Here is a 25,014-nt window from a genome sequence, read left to right on the forward strand (position 1 = left end):
TCTCATTTGGGGCGTTTGTTTGCCTGTGTGAGAAATAATGGCTGCAGGAGCAGGTGGAATATTGCTTCGGCGGCTAACCCATATGGATCAGAAAAGCAGCTTGCCAAGTCCAAAATCCACTTTTACAGGCACATCTGGAGCAGAATCTCCATATTAATTGCCGGTTGATGTGTTTACACAACAACGAGGATTAATCCCTCAGAGAAGTTGGTTGACCCGGGTCGGACCGTCAGCGGGAGGGTTGTGTTTTTGAGTTGGGGAGCAGCGGGTGGCAGGAAACAAGCCAAACGCGTGGACAAAAGGCACATACAAAAGATGATTAGATCCCAGCTGTCATGTAGCATTTCTGCTATTTTCAGCACATTTTGGTCAATATTCTGGGTTGGTGGTAAAAGTTCATGTGGGGATTTAGCACACCTGCATTTTTATTGTTTGTTTTGGATGTTTGGTCACAGCAGACAGTCGTGTGGGGGGGTGTTATGGGCTTTAGGGGCCCCAGAGCTAAGCACAGCCTGGAACATGGCGGGGATGACAGGTATTTATCGTGTCAGAGATCCTGCTGAGCTGCATTCAGGGGGAGCAAACATAGCATCTATGTGTGTTTCCTCTTTAACTTTGTGAATTACAAAGGCTGCGAGCTCCAAAATAAACACAGCGATAAAGACACTGATCAAAATAAAATGATCTACCAGAACAAACTCACCCAGTTCTGACCCAAACCCTGATTACCCCGACTTACTGATTGGATATTCTATGCAAATCAATAACTCGCTGATGGATCCATAACCCTCAAATGTTTTAAGGTACGAGCCAACACAGGTTTCTGCCGCCTCTCAAAAGTGTCATTTCCTTTTACTGCAGCCCTCCTGTTCTGCACTGCACTCTGCCAGAACTGGTGTTGCCAGATCTCGTAACAGAAACAAGCAACTCGATCCATGAAAACAAGCACAAAACAAACAGCTTTGTGCTTATAAAAGCAGGCTGCACATCGTAAAGCTGTGAGATGCAGCTGAAACTCTGGTGTACGCATGTCCAGACTCCACATGACTTCAACTTGATTATTGCTTACTGTGAATATGACCTATGACCAGAGGTGTATACCTGTAGGAGTAGTTTTAAATCTCTATACCTTTTACTTTTACTTGAGTAGATGTGTGCAGCAGAAACTGTCCTCTTACTCCGCTACATTAGGCTACAATGAGCTGGTTACTTTTCTTCTTACCTCTTTGGTATTCTACGCCTCATTATTTTTATCCCCCCGCGTACGCCTCATTTTAATGTTTTATTCTGACAGAGAGAGAGACTTCCACCAAAGGCTCTACCACCTGACTGTGTTCCACCAATCAGACGCAGCCGTGCAGTCTGGTCACGTGACCATCCTCGATCTCAGCGGCGGGACGGGTTAGCTTTAGCATTAGCAGTCGTAGCAAACAAACAAAGAAACAGATGAAAAATGTCAGAACCAACGGTGGGAAATGAAGACGCAGACGAGGCCTCATACTGAAAGCATGTTTACCTTACAGAGAGTGAGAAACAGCAGCTACATTATGTGTCTTCTGTGTCAACCAAAACAAACGCACATTTCAGCAGAAACTCAACATCTAACTTGAGGAAACATGTAGCGCTAAGTTTCCTAAACTCGTTTTTTCCCCATGGATAGGTGAATGTTTGTTTTTTAGGTTACATATGGGTTACAGATGTTTTACACATTTCCTAAGTCTCTTTTATTTTTGATTGAAGTTCTGGAATTTACCTGGATTATTTTAAGCTATTTGTAATTAACTAATTAATTTTAATTTATTTTATCAATTGGATGAACTCTAATTGGCCTAAAGATGATTATTTAGTATTTTTGTCTGTCTGATTGAATGCTTGTGTTAACAAATAAATTTTTGGCTACTCTACCCACCTCTGCCTGTGACTATCAAGATTTCCTGGCTGCTCCAGAATCGTCTGATATCGGTCGTGCTAATCTGGTTTGTTCTGTTCTTCGGACCCACTTGAGAATCTGGTGCTGGGTTCAGTGATCAGAGATAACTGTGACACTGCTGGCAAACAAACGTATACGAGTGAAATTCCAACATCAGCTGTAAAAAAAACAAGACGGGAGGTGTGGAACAAATGAGCCGCATTGTTAAAGTCTGAATGAGACTCATTTTACCAAAATTGATATTTTTAGTGTGACTGCAGCAGCGACTGCAACAAACAAAGAAAGAAAAAGAGAGGAAACCACTATCATAACTCCTTTAAAAAAAAGAAATAACAACAGAAGAATCAAAAGGACAAAAAGAGCCAGCTGAGAATCAAATTCTAAATGCAAAAAAGAAAAGAAAAGTGAGAGATATTTCTCCCTTTTATGTGAAATGATGCTGAAAGTCGGCACAGAAACACTCTGAGAGGTGTTAGATATGTTCATAGGTGTGTTGGGCATTACATTACATTACAGTCATTCTGCAGACGCTTTTATCCAAGGCGACTTACAATAAGTGTGTTCCACATCGGTAGGCAAAAGAACTTCAGGTCACAAGAAATCATAAGTGCATTTCCTTCCAAAACTAAACAGCTCAGAGCAGAACTAGTGCTAGAGTAAGTGTGGAAAGTTAGGTACCGAGACACATGGGAAGACAGTTTAGAAAACAAATAAGTGCTTAAGGAGCTGGGAGGAAACAGGTGATGTTCTTGGTAGAGGCAGCTCGTTCCCCCTCACCATCGCCCTCTTAACTAACTCCCCAACATCATTTACAATGCAGTAGCTGCAGCATTACACTCAAACACCAACAAATGTCCTCCAATTATTGCACATTATTATGTGGACTGTATATGTTATGCTGTACAACTATAACCCGGTGCAGAGTTCTTTCTGTAAAAAGGTGAATTATCTCTTAAGAGGCTGCAACGCCCATCATATCTGACCCAAAACTCATTTTAAACCACTTTTATCATCTATTTCCAGCTGTTTTTTCCTCATCTTTCCACAATTATTTGTAACATCCATCACTTTAATTTTAGAAAATATCGCTTTAACTCGTTAATTATTTAACGCCGATAAATATTTTATCGCGCATTAACGCAGGTTTTATTTATTTATTTTTTATTTTGGGGGCTTTTGTGCCTTTAATAGAAAGTTCAGAGAGACAGGAAGCAGGGGGCAGAGAGAGGGGGAACGACATGCAGCACAGGGCCGTCCGATGCGGGACTCGAACCGAGTCCAGCTGCAGCGAGGACTATAGCCTCTGTACATGGGGCGTCTGCTCAACCCACTACGCCACGGACCACCCCTGCTTTATTATTTATTTTATTTTGTAAAAGTCTGTTTCTCACAGGCTTTTATTTTGTAAAAGTCTGTTGTTGTCTGCTGCGGAACAGGAAAAGAAAGTAATCGGCGGATCCACCAAAGATGGAGAAGGGTACGGAACTTTTACTCGGCCATTTTCATGTTAAAGTTCTTCCAGACGGCGGAGTCGACAGAACCAAAGTCATCTGTAAACACTGCCAAGTTGAATTGTCTTCTCAGCGTAGTAGTTCCAGTCTAAAATATCACTTAAAGGCAAAACACACAACTGATAGCAGCAAGTCATTCAAGGAAACAGACAGTGGAGCGAGGCTTCTACATAAAAACTACAGAAAGATGCTGATGTTAAAAGTGTGTTTGCACAGCAAATGTTATGGCACTTTCATTCGTATGGCAGCACATTTAAAATAAAGCTAAATGCTAAAAGCTATACACTACTTTTGGATTCATTTTGGGATTTTGCGTACAAAATGCGATTAATCGTGATTAATCAGGGAAATCATGTGATTAATTAGATTAAACACTTTAATCGTTGCCCAGCCCTAATTTTAAAGTAACCAGACCGCAGTGCTCGCCCTGTAAAGCCTTATTCCTTCTGTCGGTGGCATCAGGCAACACCTGAGCCATCATCCCTCCCTCTTCCTCCTCCAGATAGCCGCGCGTCTCTTAGGGTTTGCTTTAGGGCGCCCTCCTAATGAGAGATTTACTGTATGGAGATAATTATGGGGGAAGGCGACATCTCGCCCAGGCCTAATGAGTAAGATAAGAGCCCTTCAGTGGATTTTCAAGCAGCGCCCTCCTCCTCCCGACCCGTCGCCACGCTGGGGCTGTAGTGGCTGCAGACAATCAGCTAGAAAAACACCGGGGCCGTACCTATATATGCACGGCAAGTGCAGACACTTGTCAACAGAGCAACCCGCGCATATACATTAGCGCCCGGCTCAGAGATGACAAATGGAAACGGAAAAAGGAGCAGAAACAAAGCGTGGCGCTCCCTGATATCTCTGCCGTTTTATAAATCAGCCACCTGGGCGATTAAGGGGGGAAACGAGTGAACAGAATCAGAATGGCGCGCTCTGGTTTATTGCTTTAGAGAGTAAGCTGGCAAGGAGGCAGCCATCGTGTGATGATGAGAGCGGCCCCTCTGGAGACGGGCGCTCACACTGGCAGAGGCGCTAATACAGACTTTCATTAGGATGCACACTTCAACACACTGTCATAGTATTTACAGTCTCACACTGGGGAAACAAATAAACTGCGTGATTAACAAGTTTTCCTGATGCCTGGTGCTTCGCTGTGCGCGCATTGGAGTGCCACCTCGCCGACTTAATGATTCTTAATGGTTTCTTAATGACTTCTTAATGACTTCATCAGGAAGATCCTGCAACAGCACATTCTGACAAGCGGGAGCCTCCCCCCCGAGACCCGGGATCACACCGCAGCAGTAACCCCCCCCCCCACACTTCAGTTTTCTGCTCAAATAACACACACTTTAAATCTGCTTATCTGAGACGGCATCTTTGACTTGGTTGACACGAGCTTTTGATCCGCGGTTAACTACGGGGATATGTGATGTAATGTGATGTGAAAGCAGGCGAGCCCATGTGTGGAAACGCACTAAAAAAAAGGCGAGTGGGGATGTCCACCCAGTTTTGTGGGCAAACGCAGTCACATCAGACTAATCTCAGAACATTGGAGTGACATCTAGTGTTGTGTAACCAGAATTAAACTGCTTTGTGCGAGGCTATCCAGGAAACCCAGTCGGTGGAATTCAGTGCATGGCTGCGACTGATGCAAGACTGGATTAAGCCAAATTAAAATAAAGGAAAAAGATTACCGTTACAGCTGGAAAAGACATGCAAAAGTCCAGCGAGGGGCACAAACAGCATGTTGCTGAGCTTTAAATGACACTTTAATTTAATTTTCTGAAGCACCCAAATGTCACTCTCAGCCAAGGAATACTGTTTATTCCACAATATTATAACTGTCTCAAGAATAGAAAGTTTATTTCCCTGACTTTATTTCCTAAATGACTGATAATTACTATCAGTCATTTAGATGAAGGCAAAACTAATAAGCAAAAAACAAAAAACCAAAAAAAAAAACAATATCTGCATCCTTTAAAGGGATATTTCGCTTCTTTTATGACATCCCATATCAGCAACATCGTTTATGAACATGTTCTTACCCCCTGCTGCGTCCTGTGAGCAGAGTTCCAGCCTCGTTTTGGTGTTGATGAAAGTAAATGTAAATCTAAATTGTACTTTATTTATACAGCTCTTTACAGACGATCCTTACGGTGTACCAAAGTGCTTTACAGCAGGTAATAGATAAAGAGAAGAAGAAGTAAAAACAAATAAAAACAATAAAAGAACAGTGAAATCAATAAAATACAACAAAATCAAATAAGATAAATTAAGATAAGTGTCATCATACTACTGGGTATTAAAAGCCATCCTAAATAAGTAGGTTTTTAGCCTAGATCTAAAGAGGCCCGGGTCAGAAATAAGACGCAGCTCGACAGAAACTGTCCAGAAACTGTTTCCAGCAGAAACTGATCTGTTGACCTAGAAAGTAGTTCCGGCTAGTTGGCTGGGGTTTAAAGCAGGGCTCAGTAATACGGGGTTTGTTTACCATGCAATACACACCCCAAAGCTGTAGGGGGAGCTCCGTAGAAAATAGTCGACAGTCTAGCCAGACTGTCGTAAACCCACCAGAGGCAATTTACGGTTTATTTTTCAAGGCACTAGCAGAGAATTGGAGAAGACGGAGGTTCGCGATGTCTTCAAAGGTATGTAGTAAAAGTAATTATCAAAGCAGTATAAAAGCAAAGAATGAATTGTAAACCATATGTGCATATTTGTCTCGGCTCAGAGCCCTTTACGACCTGCCGTGAAGCAGTAGTTCTCGGCTCTCGTGTGTCGCGAGACTTCCAGAGCTAAACAAATCATGCGGCGCCACAGGCAAAGTTGCAAGCGCTGTTTCGGGCTAGGGCCACCAGATGGAGATGGAAATGTCACCGTTTTCATCGGAACGGGTCAGCCAAGCAAACTGATGATTGCCAAGCAATTTTATGACCATGAAAAAGTTGCATAGCATGTCTTTAAAAAATAAAGCGTTTTGCTTCTCAAAACAATATGCGTTCAACAGAGTAATACATTTGCATCACAAAATGGTTCTCCAGGAAAAAGTCAGACCTCACAATCGCTTGGCCCTATTTTCTCTCCCTTCGTATTACTGCCTGCTTTGTAGACCGTGCAGACCGAGAACGATTTTGTGATGCAAATGTATTACTCTGTTGAACGCATATTGTTTTGAGAAGCAAAACGCTTTATTTTTTAAACCCCAGCCAACTAGCCGGACTACCTTCATCAGCACCAAAACGAGGCTGGAACTCTGCTCACAGGACACAGCAGGGGGTAAGAAGATGTTCAGAAATGATGCTGCTGATATGGGATGTTATACAGCTTCATGTCAAAAGAGGCGAACTATCCCTTTAAAGCTGCAAAATTTAAAAGACATGAAAGAAAACGAAGCTCAGTTCACAGGAAAAAAAAAAAAAAAAAAAAAAAGAGCCAAACCATATTTCTGGGAAACTAATCTGGACATTCAGAAACACACACACGTATATATAACAACCGGTTAACAAATTATATTAGCAAAGAAGCGGGACTGCATGGCAAATTACACCTGTCCTGATGGATGTCCTCTTTACAGAGGGAGGATGCGGCCTCAGCCAAATGCTCATAAAATGATGCACACCCCGGCCATGTGTCGCCTCCTGGCAGGGGTGTGACACCCAGATACCCGTGCCCAAAAACACAGAGAGATACGTGTTCCACTTAATCCCTGGCAATCAGGGGGGAAACGGGAATCAAATGTCCCCTTTTCTACATGTTTTAACTCTTAAAGCCCCGTCCCTCTGTGTGCTTTAAAGGTCTAAATTAAAAGGTAAACAATGTCGGGTAGAAACCTGGCAGCGAGCGCAGTTATCACATCATTTTTTAGATGAATTCAACAGTTGGGTCTTTACATCTGCCTGTGTGTTCCAGGGATAATCTAATAAAAGAGAAATATAAACAGTTGATCTGAGTGCAGGAAGCGCAGCACTTTCTTTACAACAGAAACACAAAATCTTTGCAGGATGCCGCGAGGCCTGAAGTGTGCAGAGGCAGAACGGAGCGGAGGAAAACCACTAAGAGTCCGACTGCAGCTTGGCTTCCGTCCACGTTGTCAAAGGCAATGCAGCCTTAAGTGGGCAGGTAAAGGCACTTAATTTTTATCACTGTATATTGTCATCGACTTTGTTCAGTGAAAGGTTCAACTGAACGCACATACAGCTACAATAAACCTCCTAACCTGCGAGTTGGAGGCAAAGTGAAGCTGTAAACAGGCTGCAGGGTGGGAAACTCCAGCCAAACTAAACCCTCCATTTTCCATTGATTACTCATACAATGGTATATTAAAAGATCTGACAAAATGAAACATTATTTTTACTATTATTCAAGTAAAGCTAAACTAAGAACACTGATTTGCACACATATATGACGCTGGACTACCTGGATGCATAGATGCAATTAACCAGTCCGTTTGTCTACGTTTTGCCACAGTTTTGATACGAAGGGAGAGAAAATAATGCTAAGCGATTGTGAGGTCTGACTTTTTCCTGGAGAACGATTTTGTGATGCAAATGTATTACTCTTTTGAACACATATTGTTCTGAGAAGCAAAACGCTTTATTTTTTAAACCCCAGCCAACTAGCCGGACTACCTTCATCAACACCAAAACGAGGCTGGAACTCTGCTCACAGGACGCAGCAGGGGGGAAGAAGATGTTCAGAAATGATGCTGCTGATATGGGATGTTACACAGCTTCATGTCAAAAGAGGCGAACTATCCCTTTAATCACGACTGACAATGAAGGAGCAAAGTTGGCTATAAACAGCTTCATGCAATGCGAAATATAAGCATGTTGCAAACATTTTTTGGAGCCTGAAACATGCACAGATTTACAGATTTGGAGCTGGTTTGACAGCGTGAGGCTTGTTATAATGTGAAAAACAAGTCGTAGACTCTATCGAACACCGAACCAATGAATTTATTCATTCTGATCAGTTGTGTTTTACACACGTTGCATTTGCTGCATGTTAAATAGAGCCAGGTGTCAAGCCTCTTAGCATTTCCTCGAGTAACGCACCTGCTTTAAGTTAAGCTGCACGTATCTACAGCAACACAATCAAGCAAAGTCACCCTTTAGGATCAAAAACATCTATTTTTATACATCCAAGAAGAAATTCTTGTTGTAAAATTTATAGCTTCTTCTATTCCCCACTTTCTGTCACCAGGCTTTCCATTATGTTAAAATACTGACGGAGGGGAAAGTGCAACTCGAGATCATGTCATCTGGACCCACACGTTCGCTGAATATAATGTGAAGGAAACTTGGCTGCGGCCCAGATTTCTTTATCGTTTGGCTTTTAGCAACAAAACGCTTCATTTAACTCAAACAACAGCTGAAAAAAAAAAAAGTTTTCCTTCTCATAAACGCCGAAACACTCGAGTTTCCAACGAGGATTACGTGACCCCTTGTAACAGTAAGTTTCCGCTGAGTGCAGCATTTATGGGTTTTGTGTTTCCTTTCATTCGACGTGAGGCTGGTGCGCTTTAATTGTGTGATTTTTGTTGCGTCGTCCTCCTCTTCTGCAGCTCTGGATGGAGAACTGGCACCACCCACCCCTTATCTCGATGAACCAGCCCTTAGTAATCCAATAAGGCTGGTGGGCGGATACGCATATGTATCTGCACATACATTTGGATGGAAGCCCGGCAACAGACTCAAATAAACAACCAGACAATAAATGAGTATTTTAGGTGTATGAGCACTGACCATTCTTTGTCTCTACATTATAATTCTTAATAAAGTTTATTTAAGGCTTTAAAGCAACTGAAATTCTCACACAAGACATATAATATAGTATAAAACATATTAGATTAGATTGTCAAAGAGCAAGTACAGGTACAAGCCAGTGAAATGCAGTTAGCAACCAACCAGAAATGCAAACTTATGCTTTTATATATACACAGACTAAATATGTACACTATATATACACTATGTAAATAAGTAACTGAAGATTAATAAATTAATAAATCGCTCAGTGTCATAAAAATCATCAAAATAGCAAAACTTGTTTAATTCTGCTTTAATTAAACGATTCAAGTCAACATTTCTTTGCTATTTCTTCATTTTCATGAAGGTAAAGTGCAGGTTTTTATATAATAATACAGTAGTTTTACTGTAAAAAGGTGTATAAAAGCTGGAATATAGCTGAAGGAAACAAAATACGAATATAAGAGGTGGAAAATCTGAGTCGGACTGATGTGAGGTGACCTTCCCAACACATCCTATATCATTTAGACCACCGCGGAGTTCGTCTGGCTGTGGACAACACAGGGAAGAAGCTTCCACTGCGATGATCGACCACTTCCTCTGAAGCTTCCACACACGTTTTCAGAGAGAAGGGGAAAAAAAAACGAAAACAGTGGCGGATTTACTGCCGGTGGGATTTACTCCTTGTTCCAATTTGCAGGGAGATTACTCATTTTTTCATCATGCCTTTATTTATTTATTCTGCTTCCAAATTCATTTCTACTTCACCTGAAGGAAAACAAAAATATCAAGCCAAATGCATAAATAGTGTCAGAGTGAATGGATAATGACGGCGGGTCAAGTTGGGAGTGAGTCACGTCTACGCTGGTGGAAGGAAGTGATTACGGCAACACAGAGCCGACAATCACAGCCCAGATAATCCCATTTCTCACATGGAGCTCAGATTGTATTATGTCACATTGTATTTCGCATATGCCATCAAAAAAAAAAACGGATTTAGATGCGCAAAAAGTTAAAGAAAAGAAGAGAAAATGAAAGGGAGGAGGAAGCAAGCGTGCAGCTGCAGGGTCGGCGTGCAGGCGTGTCACTTTGTCAGGCTTCTGAGAGCGCTTGATGGTCTCTGAGGGAGGTGGGAAGAATGTCGCAAAGGCATACTCTTCTCCAAGATGAACAGATGGCAGAGCCCAAGTGTGGAGATTTGTTTTATATATCTCCATCCCGTGTTGTGGCGCAGTAGATGTGGGCTTCTGTTTTTCTTCTTCTTAAAATGCCATCTTACGGGATAACGGACACACGCGATGTTTAAGCTAATGAGGAGTGGGCGTTGCTTTGTTTTTCCCTCTTTATTTCTTCCCCTTTCTCCCACCAACACATCTCCTTGCTTTTGCATTCTCCCTCAAACCCACGCTTGGAGCGGAAACCTATATGCCACACAATTATTATGCAACACAATTGGGGGTGCTGCTCGCAGCCTGTGTGGCTGTCGGAAAGATACAGCCGACTGCAGAGTTCCCGCCAGCTACTGACGAGCGGTAACAACGGTGGGAAGAACATAATGCTGGTGCTGCAGGTGATGCCAGGTCAGCGCTCTGCAGCTTCCCCAGCAAACTGAAGATGAAGAGTGTGGTTCAGACGCAGTTTTTAAGCCACCAGGCTTCTTGTGGGGATGATGGCCAGACAACTGTCTCAACAAATATGAGAGCGATTGCAGAGAGATGTTTGACACACATGCAACACGATAAGCTGGACTCATGGATGAGGAAATCCATCCGACTTTACAGAGACAGAGACATCGACCATCAAATATTGAGCCACGACAAAAACAAGGTAAAAGAAGGGTTTGACACCGTTAGTGTCACCAAAACACTGGATTAGGTATTTATATTCATTAAAATGACTTTATCATCCCACACTGGTGCTGCTTGACTCATTCTGAACCACTGTGGTCTGTGCGCAGCCGTACGATTGTGCATCTTTTACAGTAAAGCCGTGCTGGAAACCAGGAAGTTTCTGTTCAGATGAATGCATTAAAAGGATCTTTTAAATGCACACCTTGCAGAACGGTTCGTCAGGTTAACGCTTTGTTAACCTGTAAATTATTTTGTTTATCCAACATCTTGGCAGACAGGGCAGTCTCTCTCTCTCTCTCTCTGCAGCTCACCATAAAAATGGAACTTTTTCCAGGTTTTTCGAGGCCAACTCGTCTAAGAACACAAAGGTTTACGGAGCATATATACACGTGCACAGTTTTATGTTTTGTTTTGTAGGCATTACAATAATTAATTATCAAAAGATGTGGCTGTGTTCGAAACCGCATACTTCTCCTACTACTCCTACTAACTTTTTGAGTTAGTATGCGAGTTTGAGTAAGCGAGAAGTTCCCGGATGCATACTAGATTCGCCCAAATGTTGAGTATGCATCATGAGGTTACTACTCATACTCAAACTACCCAAGATGCAACGTAACGTCACAGATCGTCATTTCCTGTCAAAACGGCAGTTTCAAGCTAGCTACAACGAGGGCAGCTTCACTTCCTGTTTTCAAAACAAAAGCACCAATTGTATCCTAATAGCTTTCTCTATGATAAAAGGCAACGGGTATTTTATTTTGTGAAAATAACAGGAAGTGCGTTGCTCACTGCGGCTAGCTTTAGTAGCGCCGAATTTGTGGAAACAAAATTGTAAACAGCCGGTATTTTGTCAGGTTTTCAACATGTTGGGGATCTAAACGACTACTTTCTCTCCTGAAAATGTTTCAAATGTTGCTAAAGTTTACAGAGTTTAGAGCTTAAGGGAAATCAGCTTCAGGCCGGCTGATTTCGGCTCGGGCAGGAGCAAAATGCATTGTGGGTAAACGCTCTGCATACTGTCTCATCAATGAGTATGCAGTATGTAGTATGAGGTTTTGAACACAGCCATAGTGATAAGAATGAGAATAAATAAGAAACAAGCCTACCTAACAAAGGCCCTACACAGGCCTCTCAGAGTATTCAACTCAAATAAATGTAAGAGATATGAAGCAATGGGACAAGAGCGTCCCGTTTTTGTCCAATTCTGCTGCAAATCTGTGATATAATCAACTAGAATTTGGACATAGATAGATGTAGCCACTGTAATGTCACGCATTGGTTTGTTGATTCATATTTTGGAGCTTTGAGTTGACGATTTAGACGTTTCTAAGTCAGCGACAAGGAAGCTGATATCCCTCGAACAGCAGCTTGTCAATCAAAAACGTAGCCCTGCTCTAATGCTTTATTTTACACAAAATTGGGACCATAGTTCATAAATTGGAAAACGTGTTCTATGAAATAACTCATCTTTATTTAAATAGCATTTCTGCAACATGCAAAATGCAACCCAGAGTGCTTTAATGGGGGAAATATTGCAAGAATTAGAAGAAAAAGGTAAAAAATTGAGAGGTTAACGACACCAACAAAAGCAATTTTCAAACAGGCCGACGAGATAGATACAAGATAGATTAATATCAAAAGCAATAAAAGCAAAAAGCAGGAACAAAAAAGTAAAAAAACAAAACAGAAAAAGGAAGAAAGAGAAATATTTTAAGTCTTAAAAGCTTAAAAGTTCCACAGCAGATGAGCCTGACAACCAAAGCTTTATATTTATTATATATTTCCTGCATTCTTACAGTGAATACTTCTTGTGGGGCAACAGGGAACGATAAGATCTCCTCTGTGAGATGGAGCTCGGCCATTTAGGGCCTTTTAAATGCAACGTGGAGAAGCAACAAGAGGGTAAATATAGTCTTTCTCTGCAAAACTCAAGAAATAAGATGTGAGAACCAAGTGATTAGGACCGTAAAGCAATTTAAAGATTGCTTAATGAGGTCACAAATTAAATTAGAAGCGGAATCATTTTTCCGATAGACCTTTAAACCGACTGTTTGCATTAAGATAAAAATGCAGGTTTACGTCGGCTCCATTTATTTTGGGTTTTTTGTTTTTTTTAACGTCCATGATTTTGATTTAATTATGTCTGAGCGGGCTTTGGCTGCGTTAACATTGTGTGAAACCATCCGTTACACTGGAAAAAATCTAAATCTTACCACGTATATTTAAAGTATAAAGTATATTTGTCTCATTGAGTATCTCATTACACTTAATATAAAGACACAACTGCCTAACAAGTACTATTTCAGCCAGATATAGGGACTTGTTTTAATACAATACATCTGGAATATCTTGTTAAGTGAAAAAGTCTTGAAAACATCTTGTTTTTAGTCATATTTCACATGAAACAAGCTTTTTTTTTAATTTGAAGAGTTTTTTAAGCTAATTTCAAGATCACTTTTAACTCAAAAGTCCTAAATATCACATCTTATTTCAAGAAATCTGGACAAGCCGATTTTCACTAGTTCCATTGGCAGATTTTTTTTTTGCTTATTTCAAGCAAAAACGTCTTTTATTTGTTGTTTTTCTTACTTATTTTTGGAGGGGCATTTTTTCCAGTGTTTTCCTTGCAACGATTCCAATTCACATCAGCTTTTTAAAAACGGGGAGTTTTGGCACAAATTTCTGTCATTTGGATATATTTGCCTGTTTTTAATGATCATACTACAGCTGATGGGTTCGCATTAAGAGGCTGGTACCTAATGAACGAATGTGCTTCCTGTGGTGCAGCTTTATTAAACTAAAGCGGCAAAAACAAGAGGAGACACCAACAATGTACACACAGGAAAAGTGCATGGCTGACAGTCAGGGAGAGCCAAAGGAGAGCACAACGCCCGTCTGTAAATGATGATTTAAAGCTACACTGTGACCAAAGAAGCCAACATGTCCAATCTGTAAAGACACGCGGACCGGGTCAAAGGATTCAACCAGTGACAGGTTAGGGAACGTGATAGATAACATAATTACATCATGTCCGAGCCATCAAAGTAAACCTTTTCCACCATCCCGGTTTGACGGAGCAATTAAGCGATGATGCCTTTTTAATTTGGGCTCATCTTTCCGCCCGCCAATGTGTCAAAGATCTCAACATGCAAAATGGATTGTTCACATCGGTAACATTAACTTTACCACAACACGGAACCTGCTGAACATCACAAGTATGCAAATCAAAAAAAATATCAATTTATTCTCAGGCAGGCCCTGGTGATGTCCAACATGTCACCAACATTTGGGTCAATTACCGCGTCTGTTAGCATAAAATCTGGCGTGAAGAGACCGAACCAAAGAGCAAACACGGCAAATACTGTTTAATAAGTGAGGTTTGAACAAATCAAGTGCAGTAGATGCTTTATTACTGCACACATTAAGGGCTTTAATGAGACTCTGACCTTGATCTAATTATTTACAGAAATTCAATAATCGTTACAGATTATGTTATAAATAAGAAAATTGAACAGCTCACGAGCAATAATTTCACTCGGCTACGAAAATAAGAAACAAATAAATCCTCTCTGTAAGCTCTGAGATTATTATTCCTGCACGGTGCGGTCCTGCACCAGCACAAATGACTCAATACACCTTCCTGACAGGCGTCTGTGCGCCGCTGAGTGCATTCTCTAGATTGCTGTTTAGTCACATTAGATGTAAAAATGAGAATTAATGAGACAAGTTAAAAGTTGTCTGGAGCATGCATAGGCTGTGCGATTCAAACCCGAGTCTTAAAAGTTAAAAAAAAAGCCAAAGAATGTCACGTTTTACGTTGCATTTCATAACATTCCCAGATGTTTTATGCTCTTATATCAATGCTGAAACATTTTCCAGATGCTGATTTAGCACGAGAACGCAGCTGGGGGTGAAATATAACTGGGTTGTGCTTAACGTTTGGGTAAAGATTAAATGATAAACGTACATTTTAAATGTCAGCACCCCTCACGGTTGCATTCATTTCGGAGCGAAGCTTAGCTTGATGAAAGATCAGGCAATTCTGACAATCTCGAGCTTAGCTCAGCAAGCCGAGTTTGACAAGCAGTAAGTGCCCCTCAGACAGAGGATAAACCCTTTTGATTTAGGTAACGGCATGTTTTTCTTCTTCAGCTGACTAATAATAAGGATCAGAGACTTTTAATCCATCTAATAATTTAGCTAAATAATGTGTAATGAGGAGCCTGGGTGCAGGTGAGAGGGACGGAAGCCGTCCTCAGGTTTACCACCAGCAGAAAGTGATCCATTTCTCTTAAAAGCATCGAGCAATAAGCCTCACTTACACCGCCGCCATATTAAAGAGTCTTAGGTGGTTGAAAAGGACCTTCTGCTCTACTTTTGAATATCTTTTCAAAATGAGTACCTCCCCTCTGGCTGGAAGAGAACTTCAACCTCAATAGGCTTGAAGTCTCTCCTAAAAAACAATAACAAAAATAAATAAATAAATAAATAAAATACTGTAGATTTGTACATAGCGAATGTTTATTCACTATTTTTATTTATTTTATATCTATTCGCTTGTTTTTTACTACTTTAATTGTTTTCATATCTTTACTGTATGCTGCTGCAACAAAACAATTTCCCAAATTGGGATTAATAAAGTATCTATCTATCTATCTATCTATCTATCTCTCTATCTATCTATCTATCTCTATCTACCTATCTATCTATCTATCTATCTATCTAAGCCAGTCACATAAACAGTGATCTTCAGCCACACCAAGGTTAATTCCAAACACCAGAGATGGGGACTCGAGTCACTGTGACTTGGACTCGAGTTGCTGTTTTGATGACTTGTGACTTGACAAAAAAAAAAAAAAAAAGACTTGAGACTCGACTCGGACTTGGAAGTTAAAGACTCGGCACTTGACTTGAGACACGATGACTTGAATGACTTGAGTGTTATTCAGTTCATGTTTTCAGTTTGAATATAAAATTAATAAATTAATTAAAAAATAACATGGATTACCCGGTAGGAGCGCAGGCTGAGAATGGCGTCATGATTGGATCCCTACCCTGTCAATCAGCCAGGCCCTCTCTACATACCTTAGTGTTTATTGGAGAGAATAAACTCATATCAGATATGCATCAACATGTCAGCTGGACCGAGAGACGTTGTCTTCGGCTTCCGTAATCACCATTTTGACGGCAAAAGACGAACAGCTCAGTGCAAGACATGCGGCATCAACATCTCAGACAGCCGATATAATATTATCCTGTTAGCCTAGTCGGTAGTTAGCTAACGTTAGCTTGATATGATACAGGGTGGACAGGTTGGACACATTGGCCAATGATGTTTACTGACAGTTACTTATATCTTTGTGTTTTCACTTTATTAAGATCAGATTCTGCAGGTAAAACTGCAATAATAAGGTGACTTTACTTAACCTATTATAGGACTTGACTTGCCCAAGAAAAAATGACTTGGGACTTACTTGAGACTTGAAAGCTAAGACTTGAGACTTGCACATGTGTGACTTGGTCCCATCTCTGCCAAACACCTTCATCACGCCAGGATCACAGCGCTCCCCTCCTAATATCAGCCTCGGGTGCGCTCACTCAGAAGAGGTTCGGAGGAATTTAATCAAACTGAATCCTTCAGTTTGCTTCATTTGGCAAAGTGACTGAAATTAACTCGAGAATATCAATAAGTGCAGCTTCTGCCTCTTTCCAGGAAGACAGAAAAAGTCCAGCATGCTCCCAAATGTGACTAAAAAACACAGTGTGGTTGAGATTGTGCACGAGCTGCACTGGAAAAAATGCCCCTCCAAAAATAAGTAAGAAAAACAACAAATACGAGACGTTTTTGCTTGAAATAAGATGTGATATTTAGGACTTTTGAGATAAAAGTGATCTTGAAATTAGCTTAAAAACCTCTTAAAATGTCAAAAAAAAAAGCTTGTTTCATGTGAAATATGACTCAAAACAATTTGTTTTCAAGACTTTTTCATTTAACAAGATATTCCAGATGTATTGTCTTAAAACAAGTCCCTATATCTGGCTGAAATGGTACTTGTTAGGCAGTTGTGTCTTATATTAAGTGTAATGAGATACTTTGACTAGAAATGAGACAAATATACTTGGTAAGACTTTGATTTTTTCCAGTGTGGTTTGAGTTTGAGTTCAAACTTACTTAAAAGAAACCCAATAAGTGCAGAATGAGAGCTACTAAATCCCCAGCATGCTGCAGCACTGGGAGACCGGCCCTGGCACCTGTGACCAGGTAAACTTTCCTCATTAATGGACGCCGCCGCGGTGGTTGTTTACTGAAGACTCCCCGCAGAGGAGACTACCTGACCCATGTCTGCAACCGGTGAGTGGTACAAATGGCAAACATCTCTCGGAGTCATTATTTATGCAGGGATGCCCTTGGGAGTCTTTGCACTTGTTTACACAGTCACGGCACAGTCCATTCATGACGGCTCCGAGTAAATGAGCCGCTCGCTACCAATTTGTCCTGGACGAGGAAGCTTTGGGGCGCCGCTCCCCGCAGTTACTCTGAGGTACGTGTGTGCAGGGCGGTGTAGGAGGGAGGTTAACCGACCTGGAACTACGGACACAGAACTCCCAAGGGTGTGAGGAAGCACAGTGTCACATTCGGAAATAAATTAGCACGTTTTTTTTTGTTTTTTGTTTTCCAAGAGTGGAAGCCACGGACTTTCACCTTTTGAAATGGGCCGTTTGTTTGCCCCCGAGGACGAGGACGCCGGTCAAAGTTAGCGAGCGCTGCTTTCCACATAAAAACCCAAACAAAGACGGGAGCTTTATGGAGGCTGCAGTGAAGGGCAAAGTCGAGAAAAAGTGCATCCGGCATGAGCCGAAACTTTCAGAGCAAGAGTTCGGTCATCGGATAGAAGAGAGAGGACTCTTTACTTTTATAAATAGAAAAAAAACTTGATGCAAGTTTGCTCAAAAACTTAGTTTCTCAGAGTACATACGACGTATATCATGGCTTTAAATTTTTAATAATCATTGCAGGGTTTCAAAGTGTAGCGGCGAGGAAAGTTATCATATCTTTTATTATATTTTGCTGCATTTCCACAAAAAATGCAGCAAAATATTTAGAAATTCAAAAGCTGTACTTTAGAAAAGTAAAAATAAATATATAAATAAATAAATAAATATAAAGATACGTTTCACCCCTGATGCTGCGGTAAGAAAACAAGAACATCCAACAACTTGTAAAAATAAATAAATAAAAATAATATATATATATATATATATATATATATATATATATAAATAAATATATATATATATATATATATATATATATAAATAAATATATAAATAAATAAAAAGATACGTTTCACCCCTGATGCTGCGGTAAGAAAACAAGAACATCCAACAACTTGAAAAAATAAAGATTTATGAGAGAAAAATGGATGAATCATGATCAGAACCGATGTTTCTATCAGAACCATTTTGCTTATATTGGGCAGATGATCCTTCGGCCATAAATGCACAAGAAAACGGTTCAGAAGACGAAACAAAGCGAAGCAATCAGCGGTGATGCTTCGAGTGTGTGAATCAGCCTCATCAAAGAAGAGGAGACATAACGTTGGCCGAGCAGATTTGGGAAAATAAAGTCCGACTGATCCAGATGCCATTTGCAGCTGGATGGCGAGTGGACGGTTGCCCTCTCCAGCTTGGTCACTAGATGTCACTAACTCGGTACAAACTGTGACTTTAAAGTCTCTGAGAAGTGTTTGAAAGTATGTCTTTCTTACTCTACACATCCCTAAAACCCCAGTTTCAACTCTGTGCTCCTCCACTAACTTTTACCCAAACTTCCAAGCAAAATCTGACACTATAAAGGCATCAAATGGGACCATTTCTGATTTCCACTGTCCTGTTTTTTTACTCCATCAATTCAAAGCTGCCATCATCTGGCAGCTTTGGGCATTTTTGCTGCTTTGAGAGTGAATCTGGGTCTGCAGTTTCCCTTTAAGCATTCATTTGTGCCTGTTTAATAAATGGTTTGACCAGCCAAAAAGGAGGGAATTCAATTAAGCAGCAAAGTTATGAAGGCAAATGTCTCCCGTAGTTTTCGGGTTTTTTGTTGCAGTGAACAGAGAGGCAACAAGCGACGAGAGAAAAAAAAAAGGGGGAAAAGAAGAGATAAGATCATTTAACAAGCTTCCTTCTAAACCACTCCAAAATCTCCAGAGTTTAATTGCTGGGAGGCAACATTATCCCGAGCAACACTGAGTCTGTCTCCTGGCCGGGACTCGCTGGGTACCTGCTGTATCCACTCCCTGCACAATGCAGCGCCCACTGAGCCATATAATCCTCTCAGGCCCTCCTCTTCTGGAGAACCACATTCAATCCCTTTGTGACACAGGAAAATCTCCTCTTCTCCATTTTTTTTTTTATGTCGGGGTACGTGCTTCAAATAAGGCCAATCAGTAGGTGCCCTTATGTGTGCACAAAGCCACAGGGAGCGGGAGAAGAAGAAGGGGAAACAGAAAGGTGGAGCTGGATAAAAAGACGTTTGATTTGCTGCTGGGAAAAATTTGGGGCTGCTTTCCATTCCTGTGCAGAGCTCCCTGGAGCAGCCATATTTCTGTTTATGTTTAAATGGGAATCAGTCAGACGGGCGGCCCGGGTTCCTGCTGAATCATCCCACACTCTCCTCAGAAACTACGGGGTTACTTCTGAAGCCTTGTAGGGAAAAAAAAAAAAAAAAAAAAACAGAAACTAATGCTACTTTCTTCCCCGACTCCCTCTTTCAAGTTGCCCTTGAAAAGAAAATTACAACAGCGGCTTTGATGCAAGTCTGACATGCTTGGAGATATTCCCCATAAGTGCAGACACACACACTAGATTATTATTCCAATGAGTCTGTTTCGGATGTCTTTTAACTGTCTGAGTGTTGCACAAGCCGAGAGGCGAGAGGCTTCCAGCTCCGTGCAGAGCGACGTGGAGACGGCGGCTCATTACACAAAATGGCAAAAGAAGAAAAATGATGATTTCTTTGTTGTCCAGTGGTTTGTAACTTAAGTTAATATAGCATTTAGAAACCTGCCGAGGCATCTTTTAATTAAAAGATGAGCTAAATAATGAGAAATTATAAAGGCGGTGCGCAGCAGAAGATTACTTTGATTTTTATAGTTGTTACACGATGCACAACAGTCTTTTTTCTCCCCCTTTTGTCGTGCATTTTCCTCACAACCTGCCAGTAACATCTGCAGGACGCACTCCATTTTGTGCCTTTGTGAAGTTAAAATGTTTCCTTTCCTCGGCAGAAATAATTGTGAAGTGCTTCACAACCTGCGGCCTCCCCACGAAAGCTCCTTTCATTACCCATTAGTCACAGGCGAGTCGTCCTACCTGTGCGATCTGCAGGTGAAATCACTCGTCGACACAGCAGGTGGTGCGGTCCAAAGGAGGCTCGGCACAACAGCAGTTGGTGACTGTAAAACAGATGATAAACAAAGGGCAGTTTGTCAGCTGGTGATGTGATCGGAGTGGAACATAAAGGCATCGTTGTCCCTCCATGTCTGCACAGCACTACGTTCAGAATATTGCTCTAATTTAGTCAGAAGGTAGCTACTGTTTGATATTTATGCAACTATTTAATCCTCACCCATCTGCATTTATATCACCTGACTGTTTCCTTTATTGTTAATCATGCTGTACTTCCTGTGAATAGTTTATCCATCTGTATGTTATGTTCTGATCACCTTTAACCAGAGGTGGGTAGTAACGAGTTACATTTACTTAAGTAAGTCTTTGAAAAAGTATATTTCTAGGAGTAGTTTTAAATCTCTATACTTTTTACTTTTACTTGAGTAGATGTGTGCAGCAGAAACTGTCCTCTTACTCCGCTACATTAGGCTACAATGAGCTGGTTACTTTTCTTCTTACCTCTTTGGTATTCTACGCCTCATTATTTTTATCCCCCCGCGTACGCCTCATTTTAATGTTTTATTCTGACAGAGAGAGAGACTTCCGCCAAAGGCTCTACCACCTGACTGTGTTCCACCAATCAGACGCAGCCGTGCAGTCTGGTCACGTGACCGTACTCGATCTCAGCGGCGGGACGGGTTAGCTTTAGCATTTTCCCCCCCATGGATAGGTGAATGTTTGTTTTTTAGGTTACATATGGGTTACATATGTTTTAAATATTTCCTAAGTCTCTTTTATTTTTTATTGAAGTTCTTGAATTTACCTGGATTATTTTAATTTAAGCTATTTTCTAATTAATTAATTATAATTTATTTTATCAATTGGATGAACTGTAATTTGCCTAAAGATGATTATTTAGTATTTTTGTCTGTCTGATTGAATGCTCGTGTTAACAAATAAATCAGACGTTACTCAACAGTTACTCAGTACTTGAGTAGTTTTTTCAACAAGCACTTTTTTACTTAGATGACTACTTTTTACTTTTACTTGAGTACATAGATTTTCAGCTGTAAATGCTATAAAAACAATCTGTACAGACCTCCATGTACCACACTATCTATGCTGCATGCACTCGCTGCTTATTGCACTTCTGGTTAGATGTTAAACTGCATTTCGTTGCTCTGTACCTGCACATGTGTAATGACAATAAAGCTGAATCTAATCTAATCTGAAAACACAAGGACAAAAAGCATCCCTGCAATAAGGAACAGATTTTTCATTCAATTACAATCCAATTTTAGGATTAAACCACTTAAAAGAATTTAAAAAGCCGCTCGAACCAAACTGTAACATAAGATGCAGATTTTAAATCATGTATTAGGTAAATAATATCATCATAACTCTCAGTCACAGGAAGATATCATCCTCTAATCTATTCTCAAACATTTGTAATTTGGATATTAAACGTACCGATAACTGATGCCGACATAACAGACAAATATTAGTAAATACAATGATGATATCAAGTAAAATACGAGCTGAAAAGTTTGAAATAAAATCCACTTAAATGAAACATAAGGAGTGCAGTTGTACAAGGTTTTTCCACATACAGGCACTTTCTGTTTCAGCCAGCGAGGGATGCTGCCGGCTGTCATCAAGCCACAAAATATTTGAAAAGAATGACTATTGGGAGACGTTTTTTCCTTCAGGGCTTCCTGGCAGAAAAGTTCCTGGCAGAGAGTCTTTAGGAATCAGGAGAGCTGTTCTATAATACAACAAACTCACTGCGGTGACCGGGCTCTAATGGCTGAAAGGATGCATCAGTCTTTCTGTATTAGCTGTTTAATAATTCATTTATGTTTCCTATTTAAATCTAACGGTTAAAATGGATGTTTATAACTAGCTCATTGGCTATACGTCTGCAGTTCATTTACAGAACTACCTCTGCTGTGCTTCTCAACTAGATTAACCGCTGATGCATAATTTACAAACAGATTTTTTTATGGAATAGTTAAAAAGTGAAGTCAGAAAACAACCTGCTGGACAAACCTGATTCAGAGGAGACTTGTTAATTTTATGTGAAAAACTTTTCTCTTTTAAACTGCAGTATGTTTGGTAGATGCTGTAAATTTACCCGGAGCCCATCACATACTCAAATCTGAAATGTACTGTTAATATACTGTTGAAACAAATAGATGCACCGTAGAATAATGGAGAAGATTTCCACTCAACATCTAGTATACAGGGCCGGGTGGGTTCACTCGTTTTCATCGCGTTAACTTATTAATTATTTAACGCAGATAAATATTTTATCGCACATTGACGCAGATTTTATTTTTGTAAAAGTCTGTTGAATGCATCACATTCACACGGTTACAGCAAACACCACGAAGCATGGAGGAATAAAATAAAGATAAACTAGCAGGTAACATCACCGCTACAGGTGCTCCTCGGTCTGTAGCTGTGTTCGAAACCGCATACTTCTCCTACTACTCCCACTACTCCCACGAACTTTAACTTTAAGTTCCCGGATGCATACTAGATTCTCCTAAATGTTGGGTATGCATCATGAGGTTACTACTCATACTCAAACTACCCAAGATGCAACGTAACGTGACGTCGCCGGTCGTCATTTCCTGTCAAAACGGCAGTTTCAAGCTAGCTACAACGAGGGTAGGTTCACTTCCTGTTTTCAAAACAAAAGCACCAATTGTATCGTAATGGCTTTCCCTATGATAAAAGGCAACGGGTATTTTATTTTGTGAAAATAACAGGAAGTGCGTTGCTCACTGCGGCTAGCTTTAGTAGCGCCAAATTCGTGGGAACAAAATGGTAAACAGCCGGTATTTTGTCAGGTTTTCAACACGTTGGGGATCTAAACGACTACTTTGTCTCCTGAAAATGTTTCAAATGTTGCTAAAGTTTACAGAGTTTAGAGCTTAAGGGAAATCAGCTTCAGGCCGGCTGATTTCGGCTCGGGCAGGAGCGAAATGCATTGTGGGTAAACGCTCTGCATACTGTCTGATCGATGAGTATGCAGTTTGCAAGTATGTAGTATGAGGTTTTGAACACAGCCAGTGTGTGGAGCTCACGGAGCTAACCGGCGCTACTTCCTGTTTTACTTGTTTCAACATAAAAGCACGTATTTCAAAATAAATTTAAAAAAAAAACTCCTGCATTTACAGCCAAGTTGAATTGTCTTCTCAGCGTAGTAGTTCCAGTCTAAAATATCACTTAAAGGCAAAACACACAACTGATAGCAGCAAGTCATTCAAGGAAACAGACAGTGGAGCGAGGCTTCTACATAAAAACTACAGAAAGATGCTGATGTTAAAAGTGTGTTTGCACAACAAATGTTATGGCACTTTCATTCATATGGCAGCACATTTAAAATAAAACCAAATGCTAAAAGCTATACGCTACTTTTGGATTCATTTTTGGATTTTGCGTACAAATGCGATTAATCGTGATTAATCAGGGAAATCATGCGATTAATTAGATTAAACATTTTAATCGTTGCCCAGCCCTACTAATACAGTAGAAGCGTCACTGAGCTGAGCAGATATGACGCGTCTGTCCTTTGATGTGCCGCTAAAGATCATCTGATATGAGACGCTGCTCGAGTTCTTTCAGGAGAATTAAACCAACTAGAGGGAAGAAAACTTTTCCAACCTCCCGACTGTCTTCGTCAAATATTGAATATGTGAATCTTTGTAAAAAAAAAAAAAAAACTGCTGATTTTTTTCTCATGATTTCTAAAAATAGGGTATGTTGGAAACTTTATTGAATATCCACAGCTGCGAATTAATCCACACTTGGTGCCTCAGTGAGAGCAGCAGAAGGGCAGCATATGAGGGACTGAGTTAAAATAAACTACAATGTGTAATAAATAGGTTTTGGATCACAACAGAGCTCCATGATTAGGGATGGGGAATCGAGAACCGGCTCCCAGTAGTTCGATTTTTGCCTAACGATCACGTTTATAAGTTCTGCTAACGTCTGACGCATTTGCAAGATGGCGTCATGTTTGGCGTCGAGGCAGAAGCGGGCCAAAGTTTGGTTATATGTCACCAAAAAGGACAATACAAAAAGGAGCTGTGATCACATCAAAGGGGGGAAATACCTCCAACATGCTGAAACATGTGACCAAACAGCATGCAGTTACTTTGCACAAATGGAAAGTCTGTGACACGCTGCTAAGCAACGGCGGCGACTCTCGCGGTGCAGCCTGTGGCACAGCGTCTTCCGTCTCAAAAGGTAACGTAAAACGTCCAGGTCCTGTTCATTATAATAATGTTGGTGACATACTGTATGAATAATAATAATAATAATAATAATAAGTCCTGAAAGGTCTCGTTTCCTTCCTGAAAAGGCAAACATGCTAATTTTTCTGCACAAAAGCTGTTAAAGGGATAGTTCGCCTCTTTTGACATGAAGCTGTGTGACATCCCATATCAGCAACATCATTTCTGAACATCTTCTTACCCCCTGCTGCGTCCTGTGAGCAGAGTTCCAGCCTCGTTCTGGTGTTGATGAAAGTAGTCCGGCTAGTTGGCTGGGGTTTAAAAAATAAAGCGTTTTGCTTCTCAGAACAA

At 40.6% G+C, this 25,014-nt stretch overlaps 1 protein-coding gene across 10 annotated transcripts in view; it reads right to left on the reverse strand.

Moving 5' to 3' along the window:
* Positions 1–25,014, reverse strand: part of LOC142372105 (RNA binding protein fox-1 homolog 3-like) — a 616,940-nt gene that overhangs the window by 435,004 nt on the left and 156,922 nt on the right. For all 10 annotated transcript variants that reach the window (XM_075454905.1, XM_075454908.1, XM_075454903.1 and 7 more), the window contains exon 3: positions 20,402–20,484. The gene's annotated coding sequence lies outside the window, so the exon portion shown is untranslated. The remainder of the gene's footprint in view (positions 1–20,401; positions 20,485–25,014) is intronic.

Source organism: Odontesthes bonariensis, chromosome 21, assembly GCF_027942865.1.
Source record: "Odontesthes bonariensis isolate fOdoBon6 chromosome 21, fOdoBon6.hap1, whole genome shotgun sequence".
NCBI lineage: Eukaryota > Metazoa > Chordata > Actinopteri > Atheriniformes > Atherinopsidae > Odontesthes > Odontesthes bonariensis.